Source organism: Squalius cephalus (genome assembly GCF_949319135.1).
Source record: "Squalius cephalus genome assembly, chromosome: 3".
Taxonomy (NCBI): Eukaryota; Metazoa; Chordata; class Actinopteri; order Cypriniformes; family Leuciscidae; genus Squalius; species Squalius cephalus.
Window position 1 is genome coordinate 5,228,024 of NC_137124.1, and position 8,799 is coordinate 5,236,822.

Consider the following 8,799-nt stretch of genomic DNA (forward strand, 5'->3'; position numbering starts at 1 on the left):
TTTATTTATTCTTTTTTATTGCTATATATTTTTTATTTTTATTGTTGGTGTTTTGTTGTTTGCCGGTTTGTTGATGTATTGTTAATTGTAATCTTATGTTCTTTAAGTTGTATTGTGTTTCATTGTAAGGACCCCCTCGGAAATGAGATGATACATCTCAAGGGGTTAATCCTAATAAATTCTAATAATAATGTGCATAATGGTTAATAGAATATATGCAGTTTGGCTGGTAAAACCATAAAAAAAGACAAAACATATCTAGTGCTGTCTACTTCTGAAAAAGTTTTGATATTTCAGGAAGCTCTTTTTGACAAATTGCAACAAAGCATTAAGGGAACCGAATATGACAGAAATCATCAAACTAGTAATAAAAAAAAAAAAAAAAATTAAGGAGTTGAATGACATCACTGATGAACTGAATCCATGCACAATAAAACTACAGAGGGCATTTTGGGATGGCTAGCACGTCGGGCCTTATCAATTTTAACATTGGGAATGGCTGGAGGAACAGATGAAGCACTGAACATGATCAAGACTATTGTGAAGATCATAAAACATGTCATTAACAGAACCATCCCAATGTTTATAATTTAACATTAACAACACATTTATAACGCCATAAAAGAGCTTCAGCAGATGGATTATAAAAACATATATATTTCGGTTCAAAATAAGGAAATGCTGACAAGAGTGAGATCTGAGAAAACCGCAAGAATTGCCACAACTCTAAAACTGGTTGAACAACTAACTGACACAATCCCATCTGTATTAGTTGATCTTGATCATTACAGTATCATATTTTCATTAAAAGAGACAAAAGCAGAAGAAATCAAATCAGAAACTTTGAAATGTATTAATCAGATGAGAGAAACAGCTGCTCAATTTCAGGAGACTGTGAATGAAACTAAAAGTGCCAAAGAATATATTAACAAATAAGTTTAAAATCTGTTTAGAAATGATTGAACTGATCTGTCAGGTATTATTATCAATAATACAGTAAAAGCAAACCACTCTAAACTGAAATCTTTACAAATGTATGCATTTAATGATGTATAAAATCATGCAGAAAATGTGCAGTCTTTGAAAGCAGTGAATTCTGAATTATAGAAGTTTACATATTCTGGGATTGTCTACTGTACATCTGATGATTTCAGGGCTAAAAGTACTCACATTACAGCAGAGGTTTTCTTTTATCAGAAAACAGTGAAGAAAATGAGGTCAAATTAAATTCCCTTTTTAAGGGACCTCGAGCTGCATTATGAAGCACGTGTAGAATCAGTCCAATGGTGTGACGAGACATCATAGGTGGGTGGAAACTATAAAGCACACCTGAAAACAGGCCGTGCTAGCTTCTGTCTTCAGCAAGTGTCCTCTGTGATACTGTCTCTGTCTATTTGGTGTTGTTTTGTCATTGCACAATCACTATATATATATATGGTCCTGGTCAAGACAATCTCCTGAACTCCAAACTGAATGTCAGAATGGGAAAGAAAGGTGATTTAACCCCCTGTGGTCGGCGGTATCGCCGGCGATACCAGCTCGCTTTTTTTTATCATTTCAAAAGAGATTCATTTTGCTCTGTTGACTTTGATATTACAAACAAGTTTCATACATCAATCGATTCTGTTAAATGTGTATTATTTTTGTGTATACTCACAATAAAAACAAATTGCTGTGCTTTTTTTGCTTTTTGTTTCTTTTTGTTTTAGCTGATTTTAACATGTTTTAAAGCATGACCAACAGGGGACTTGAAAAAAGTCCCCACTTGGCTCGACGGTCCCCTGTTGGTGAGTGTGTAACGACACCAAGGTCCCCACTTAGATAGGTAGACAACACACACACACACACACACACACACACACACACACACACACACACACACACACACACACACACACACTCACACAAATACACTCAGACGATGTTCTGTTGTTCCTGTAGTCCATGTTCCTTGGTTCCTCCATATTAAGAAGCAGTCAGGAAAAAAATTGCTGTATAAAGAGTTTTTCATTCTATTACACAAAGGTGACTTTATTGTGTTTTATGGAAATTCAGACCATGAGTCCACGTATGTGGACATCATTTTTCTCTAAAAGTACATCATATCAAAAGATGATACTTAGTTTTTATTCTAATTAGGTTCCAATAAGCCCAAATAGCAAAGAGAAATAAAAAATGCATGTAAAAAAACAGCTTGGGCCTTAAGAGGTTAAGACAACTGGACATTTTAATGTTCCCATAAGCAGAACAATGTTTGGGAAGCGTTCTGTTAGCTGTGGAGTTCGTCTCTCCTGCTCTCGAGCTTTATCTGGTGGACATTAAACAGCTGTGATGAAACATGCTTATTAGTCTGATATCAACAGTTTTGAGAATTAAAGGGGTGGTTGAGTATGATTTCACTTTTCTAACTTTAGTATGTTGCTGTTTGAGCATAAACAACATCTGCAAAGTTACAACGCTCAAAGTTCAAAGCAAAGGAAATATTTGCTTTTAAAGAAAAGGACTACTACAAAAGGCTGGAAGGGACTACACAACATTCCTCCAGGGTTAGTGACATCACTAACCCAAACATTTACATAAACCCCTCCCCCGGAACACGCAGTCCATATTGAGAAGAGGAAAAGTTGTTGTATAAGAGTACATTTGTGAGTCAGCTCAAACTTTAGCATCCATCTTTTCACATGCAATATAAGTCACTCTGTGTGCATCTCACAACAGTTCCTATATGAGTGATTTATAGATTACCATGACAGAATATGCTAATTGAAGATATAGTTAACTCCACATTAGCAACATAAATTCATCAACTAACCATTCAGAGGCGTCCTGTTGCATTCTACATATTGTCACTTCTTCTTGAGTCTCTCCATCATTGTCTGACTCGGTTTACATTAAAGGCAGAAGAGTTACTGTCATTTTAGAGTGGCATGAGTGAGGTAATCGCAGCTGCTAACACACACAAGCTCTACAATAATTACAACTCGATTTCTCTAACAAATGCTTTAATCAAAACTAACAGTGCAAACATGATGTAAATAAGAGATTTGTTGATTATAACAGGAGTGCAGAACTCAGTCACTGATAAGCTTGCGCTGTTTGAATGACGGCTCCAGTGACGCATTCTTTGATCACTCTCTCTATATATAATTTAAACAGTTTATGTAACAGATTATTTTCATCCTATTAAGAGAAACAATGTGAAGTTAACCTGGTAAACCTAGTCACTGGTTTGATTTACTGACACATAGACAAAGAACATCTGACTTTGCATGAATCATTACACATCAGAAATCACTGATTACAGATCAGGCATTAGAATGAACACATTTACTTTCATGTTGTGTCATTATTTTCCAGTCCGTATCGTAAAAGTCTGCTTGCAAAGCCTGCACCAAAATTGCTACTGATTTAACAGAAAACGAATACAAATAAATAATGCTCAACTGAGACAATCACGAAAATAAATAACCAGTTTCCTAACATTAGGATCCTTTGGAAGGTAGTGTTATTTTTAGTCCAGTGATCCTATATCACTCTTCGTCACTGGATGGAAAGCTGCAGAAGAGGCGGGTTCAGTGTATGACGCAATGACCAAAGCTGCAAAGCTGAACTACGAGAATGCAACAGTTGTGGATGAGAACATACACAATTTTTTTTTGCTAATACTTTCAGTAAAACACAAACAGAAGAAAATAAAAAAATAATAATTTGAACTAATGTGTATTTGGTGACCTGATCAGAACCAAATCTTCAGTTGTACATGATTAGCCACATTAACGGGTGTGAAAAACTGTAAACCAAAAAATATATTCTGATTAATTTTAACTTCTATTTGAAATCATGAAATGTTTGATTCTTTATTCTAAGCTTGTTATTATTTTTTGTGACCAAAGAAATAGATTTTCTTTTCATACAGTTTCACCTCACATTATTTGAGCTGTATCATTATTTGTTTGTATATTTAATGCACATTTGAATATGAATACAGTTTCCTGGTGTACATTTAAGAATGCAGATATGAGCTGAATTTCTAGTGATCATAAACAATGCACATGATAACTGAGAATAAAAATGCCTTTAAAATGATACTCTGCAGTCTGTACATTTACTGTAGTTTCAGGTATTTAAAGCATAACTGGGATGTGTTACATGAGTTAGGTTCTATATAACTGTCATTGGCATAGGAGTGGGTGGGGGTGGGGGTGGGGGGGGGGAGAGAAGCATGAAGAGGGAAGTTAGCTAGAGGAGAGATGTCCTAGACAACGACTAACGTTAGAATTATATTCTCTTGAATTTTGATATGGCCGACACGCGACCAAAGAGATGGCGTTCCGATGAGCAAATAGCAAAGAAGAGGGAAAAGGAGAAGGAACGCTCGAAGTCCAGATTTTACATCGGAAAAGCCTGTTTCAGGAAGCACGGAAGGGAGGAGGAGGGGCCGGGATGAGGAGGAGGGAGGATCGAGCTAGCCTCCGTTTTGTTTGACAATACTTCAAACGTCAACAAGTAGTGACGTCACCCAGCATCACTTAGAGCAATAATTACCTTTAAGATAATTTAGAAAATAATATTTGGAGCATTTTTTGTTTGTTAAATTAAAGTTTTCGTTTTTTTGAGTGACGACGAAGCGGCTAGCGACCGACAGTGAGTTAACCACATGTTTGATCAGTTTAGCCCCTCAAATCATCACTTGACTTGCCTACAAATAAATCCATAGATATAAAACACTTCAAGGATAGTTTCAATGTTTAGTCTGTTATCACCACAGTGAAAAGGCTTTATTAACACGCTGAGACAGGCTCGCTACACGGCGCTCACACACAAAACAGGCTATACCATCTAAACAACTCAAATAAAACACAGGTTGTCTTCCCTTACACTTCTCCACAAAACAAAGAGTTCACATCAACGGTAGCAACAGATATGAGGCAAGCTGCATTTTATTTATCATCAGCTAATGTTAAGATCAACGACAGCAATATGAGAAAGAGTGGCGTAAGCACTGGAAAGTCTCTCTACTTCTAATGAAGATAACTGTGTTTAGAGCATCTGCAACTTCCTGATTTTTGTATGTAAAATATAAAAAGAAGAAGCCTAAAACAGGCCCGTGTGAGTGATGACGTGAAAATTGCGGCCCCAGAGGCTTAAATAAGTCGGGGCCCGTCGGGCTCGGGCTCAAATGCAGGGCTCTAAGTTCAGTGATGTTTCATTTCTGTTTTAGAAAAGTTATCAATTTAGTTCATTTATACATACAGCCGCTCTATGTCATCGTCCATCGTCCATCATCCGCTCTATGTCATCGTCCAGCTCAGTTCAGTTCTCATATAATGGTGTCAATACAGGCAGATCAATAATATTGATGAATATTAAATGTCCCCAACTAAGCAAGCCAAAGCGGCGACAGTGGCAAAACCCCAAACTCCAGCCGGTGGCTAATGTGTAAAAAAAAAAAAAAAAAAAAGTAAACCTGCAAATGTCAGTTGTTAATGAGTCTAAATCATGCACTGTGTAGTTGTAATCAAATTATTAAAATGGAAGTTTTTCAATGTTTTTGAAGCATTGTTATCATCTTCCCTCTTTTGCAATACCTACAAATTATTTAAAGAAGCTAATTGTCCAGCACAGCAGCAAATGCATTAATGTCAGCATGTATTTGACACTGAAATTTCACAAGAGATTTGATCATTATGAAATTCAAGGCACCATCATCATCCTCATCATCATCACTTTTCCTTCTGGTTGAGACACTTCCCTTCAGTGGCACTTCCCTTTTGCTGATAATATTAGACGTCCAGTTAGATGCACATTCAAGGACTAATATTTGAGCACAAAACCTGTTAAATCCATTATGAACACATTATGTTAAATTGTTGAAATGTTAACTAAACATCTCAGGGGAAACTTCAAATAAATATTTTAGGTCAAATGGGTTCAGCTGACAATAAAGTTTGGATTAAGATTTTATAAACTTTATGACTTTCTGTAAAGTGCAATACAAATCAATTTGACTTGACTCAATACCAATGTATTTGACTAAATACTGTGTTTGGCACTGAATGATTACCATTGTATTATTTGTGTGGTACTCGGGGATCTATTTTATTTTCAATTTATATAAATGACCTACTTCATGAAACAGCCACAGCAATTATACACAGTTTGTTTGTAATCTGTTTATGTGAAACTTTTAGTGCTGTCATTTTGGTCAGGACTCCCTGGTAGAAGAGATTTAAATCTCAATGGGATTATTCCTGGTAAAATAAAGGATACATAATTTACACAATTATTTGCAATATTGACACCCCCAACTTTTGATTTTAATATATTAGTAAATGTTGAAATTACATTTATGCATTTGGCAGATGCTTTTAACCAAAGCGACTTACATTGCATTTCAAGATACACATTTACATTCTTATCAGTTCTTGCTTTCCCTGGGAATTGAACCCAAGACCTCAGCATTGCTCTACTGTTTGAACTACAGGAATGTTTATTAAAGATGAACAAACTTAATTTAGAAGTATTTAGCACTGTTAGTTCATGTGCACTATGTAGTTAACCAATGTCAACAACTGGAACATTATTGCAAAGTGTTTTTCCTGAAGGCAGAATCTCAAAGATGTAAAAACATCCTCTAAGTTTTGCTTACTTGCAAGAATCGTGTTTGTGATGAGTTTCCAAGAAACGGGCTCATCTTCACTCCTTCCTCTTTTCCACACAATAAAAATCAGTCAAATGAGCATCTCGAACACTTTCTGAACTCCAGCTCAGACTCAACAAGACTCTTTCATTTCCACGAGCTCAAGAACGGCACACAGGTAAACCTATATTTACTGTACACGTGTAAATCATACAGTTCAGATACTGAAGATCATCTTAATTATGCATCTACTTTAATATCTGTTGTCATCAAAAGAGTGGCTGGGGTTATCCACCAAAATAAAAGCTTAATATAATAATAATAATAATAATAAATAATAGTAATTTATTATAATAAATAAAAATATTTTAAAAAATAAGAAATTTTAATGTGGCAACATTTCGCTGCAAAATAAGAGTATTTAAGAAACTATTATTATAAATACTTTAGTCATATAGAGATATATTCAGAAAACCATTCAGCCGTGCAGAAGTTGTTCATTCTCTTATTAATAGCCGATTTCCACTGATTGTGAAGCTCTAAGTGTCTGTCACTCTCTTGTTCTCAGGATGAGATCTGCGCTTCTCCTCGTTCTCCTCGTCACTCTGGTGTTCGCTGATTACAGATTTCCCTGCGAGAGATCTCGGAATAACAACACTTATGATAAATTTAAAGACAAACATATTCTCTCATATTCTTTCGATACAGCCAGTCGAGATGCTTGGACAGTGTACCTAACAGAGAAGGGGCTTTGTGGCTCTGGCAGACCTTCTCGCCAGTTCTTCCTCAGCAAATGCAACGAGGATAGAGTTAGAAATATCTGCAATACAGAAGGCATGATGTACAGACCCAACTTGTGCATCAGTCTTAGAAAGTTCCCAGTGTACATTGTCACTGTTAACAGCACTTCAATAAATAACCGGCAGCAGTGTGTAGTCGAGACTCTGGAAAAGAAAGTGCGCTATTTGGTTCTAGTTTGTGATATCGTTGGCAAAGAGTGTTTGCCTGTTCACTATAAGAGACAAACTATCACACCACCGGATATAAACGATCAAACGGATTTAGAATCTTTGATTTGCAATCCGGAGGCCCTCAGGAGCAAAAGGTGGAGGGAGATTTGGAGAAAGAAAAATTGCAAGTAAATTTTACTTGGGATGTTTAGCATATTAAGCATCATTATCCAAGACGAATGCAAACATGTTCATAAGCTTCACTTCTATCATCTAACATCACTTACATCTGCTTTTAGTCCTTTCAGGTCTGAGATTCTCATTTATTTTTGTGAACGCTTCATTTAATCTGTCCATTAGTGAATCAGTGAATGAAAAATGATCAGTGATTTTTTTTTTCATGTTTTAAAAAGGGTTTCCTGAAGTGTCTGTTTTCATGTTTGAAGAAATTATTGCTGTTTATTATTGTTTTCAGTTCAAATTATTGCAATTTCTAGGCACATGTGTAATTTTGAGAATTATTTTTTTTTTTTATCTTTTATATTCTTTAAAAATACAAATGTGTAACTGCATGTGTGGTGTTATGATTTAGCAAAACCAAAGTTGTGTTATTCCTGTTAAAAAATAAAACATTACTGTCTGTCAGTGTGAGTGTCTTACTGTAGGCCTACATTCCCACATCATGGGTCGACGGTCAGTTTGCCGACCTGTGTGTGTCTCACACTGTGATCCTGAACAAACACACAGAAAGAGATGAACGTTTGATAATGCTCATGCATATAAAATGAAAGAAAAGTAATAATGGGAAGCTGAAAGTCAAGCTGTGTGACACACAGGGGTTTTCGGATTTTGACGGAAGGGGGTTCGCCATTGCGACCCAGTTGCTATCCCAATTCCGTCAAAATCCAAAGATGAGGGATTTGCATTTAAATCTATTGGATAACCCTCTACGGTGTCAAGCGACGAAGAGTTGGTACCCTCAACGTCGGCTTATGGGTGTCAGGGGGAAATGACCAAACGGCAGTGTGTGACGAATAGGTGTGAGACCGTGTTGTCATCTACTGGATTTATGAGGAAGCGTAATTTTAAAAGTGTGATTTCAAAACGTAAAAAAAAAAGAAAAAAGGAATTAATGAAATCTTAAAATGCTATATTATATTATAGTTATGTCAATCTCTAAAATATTTTATCACTTAGAAATTGTGTGCT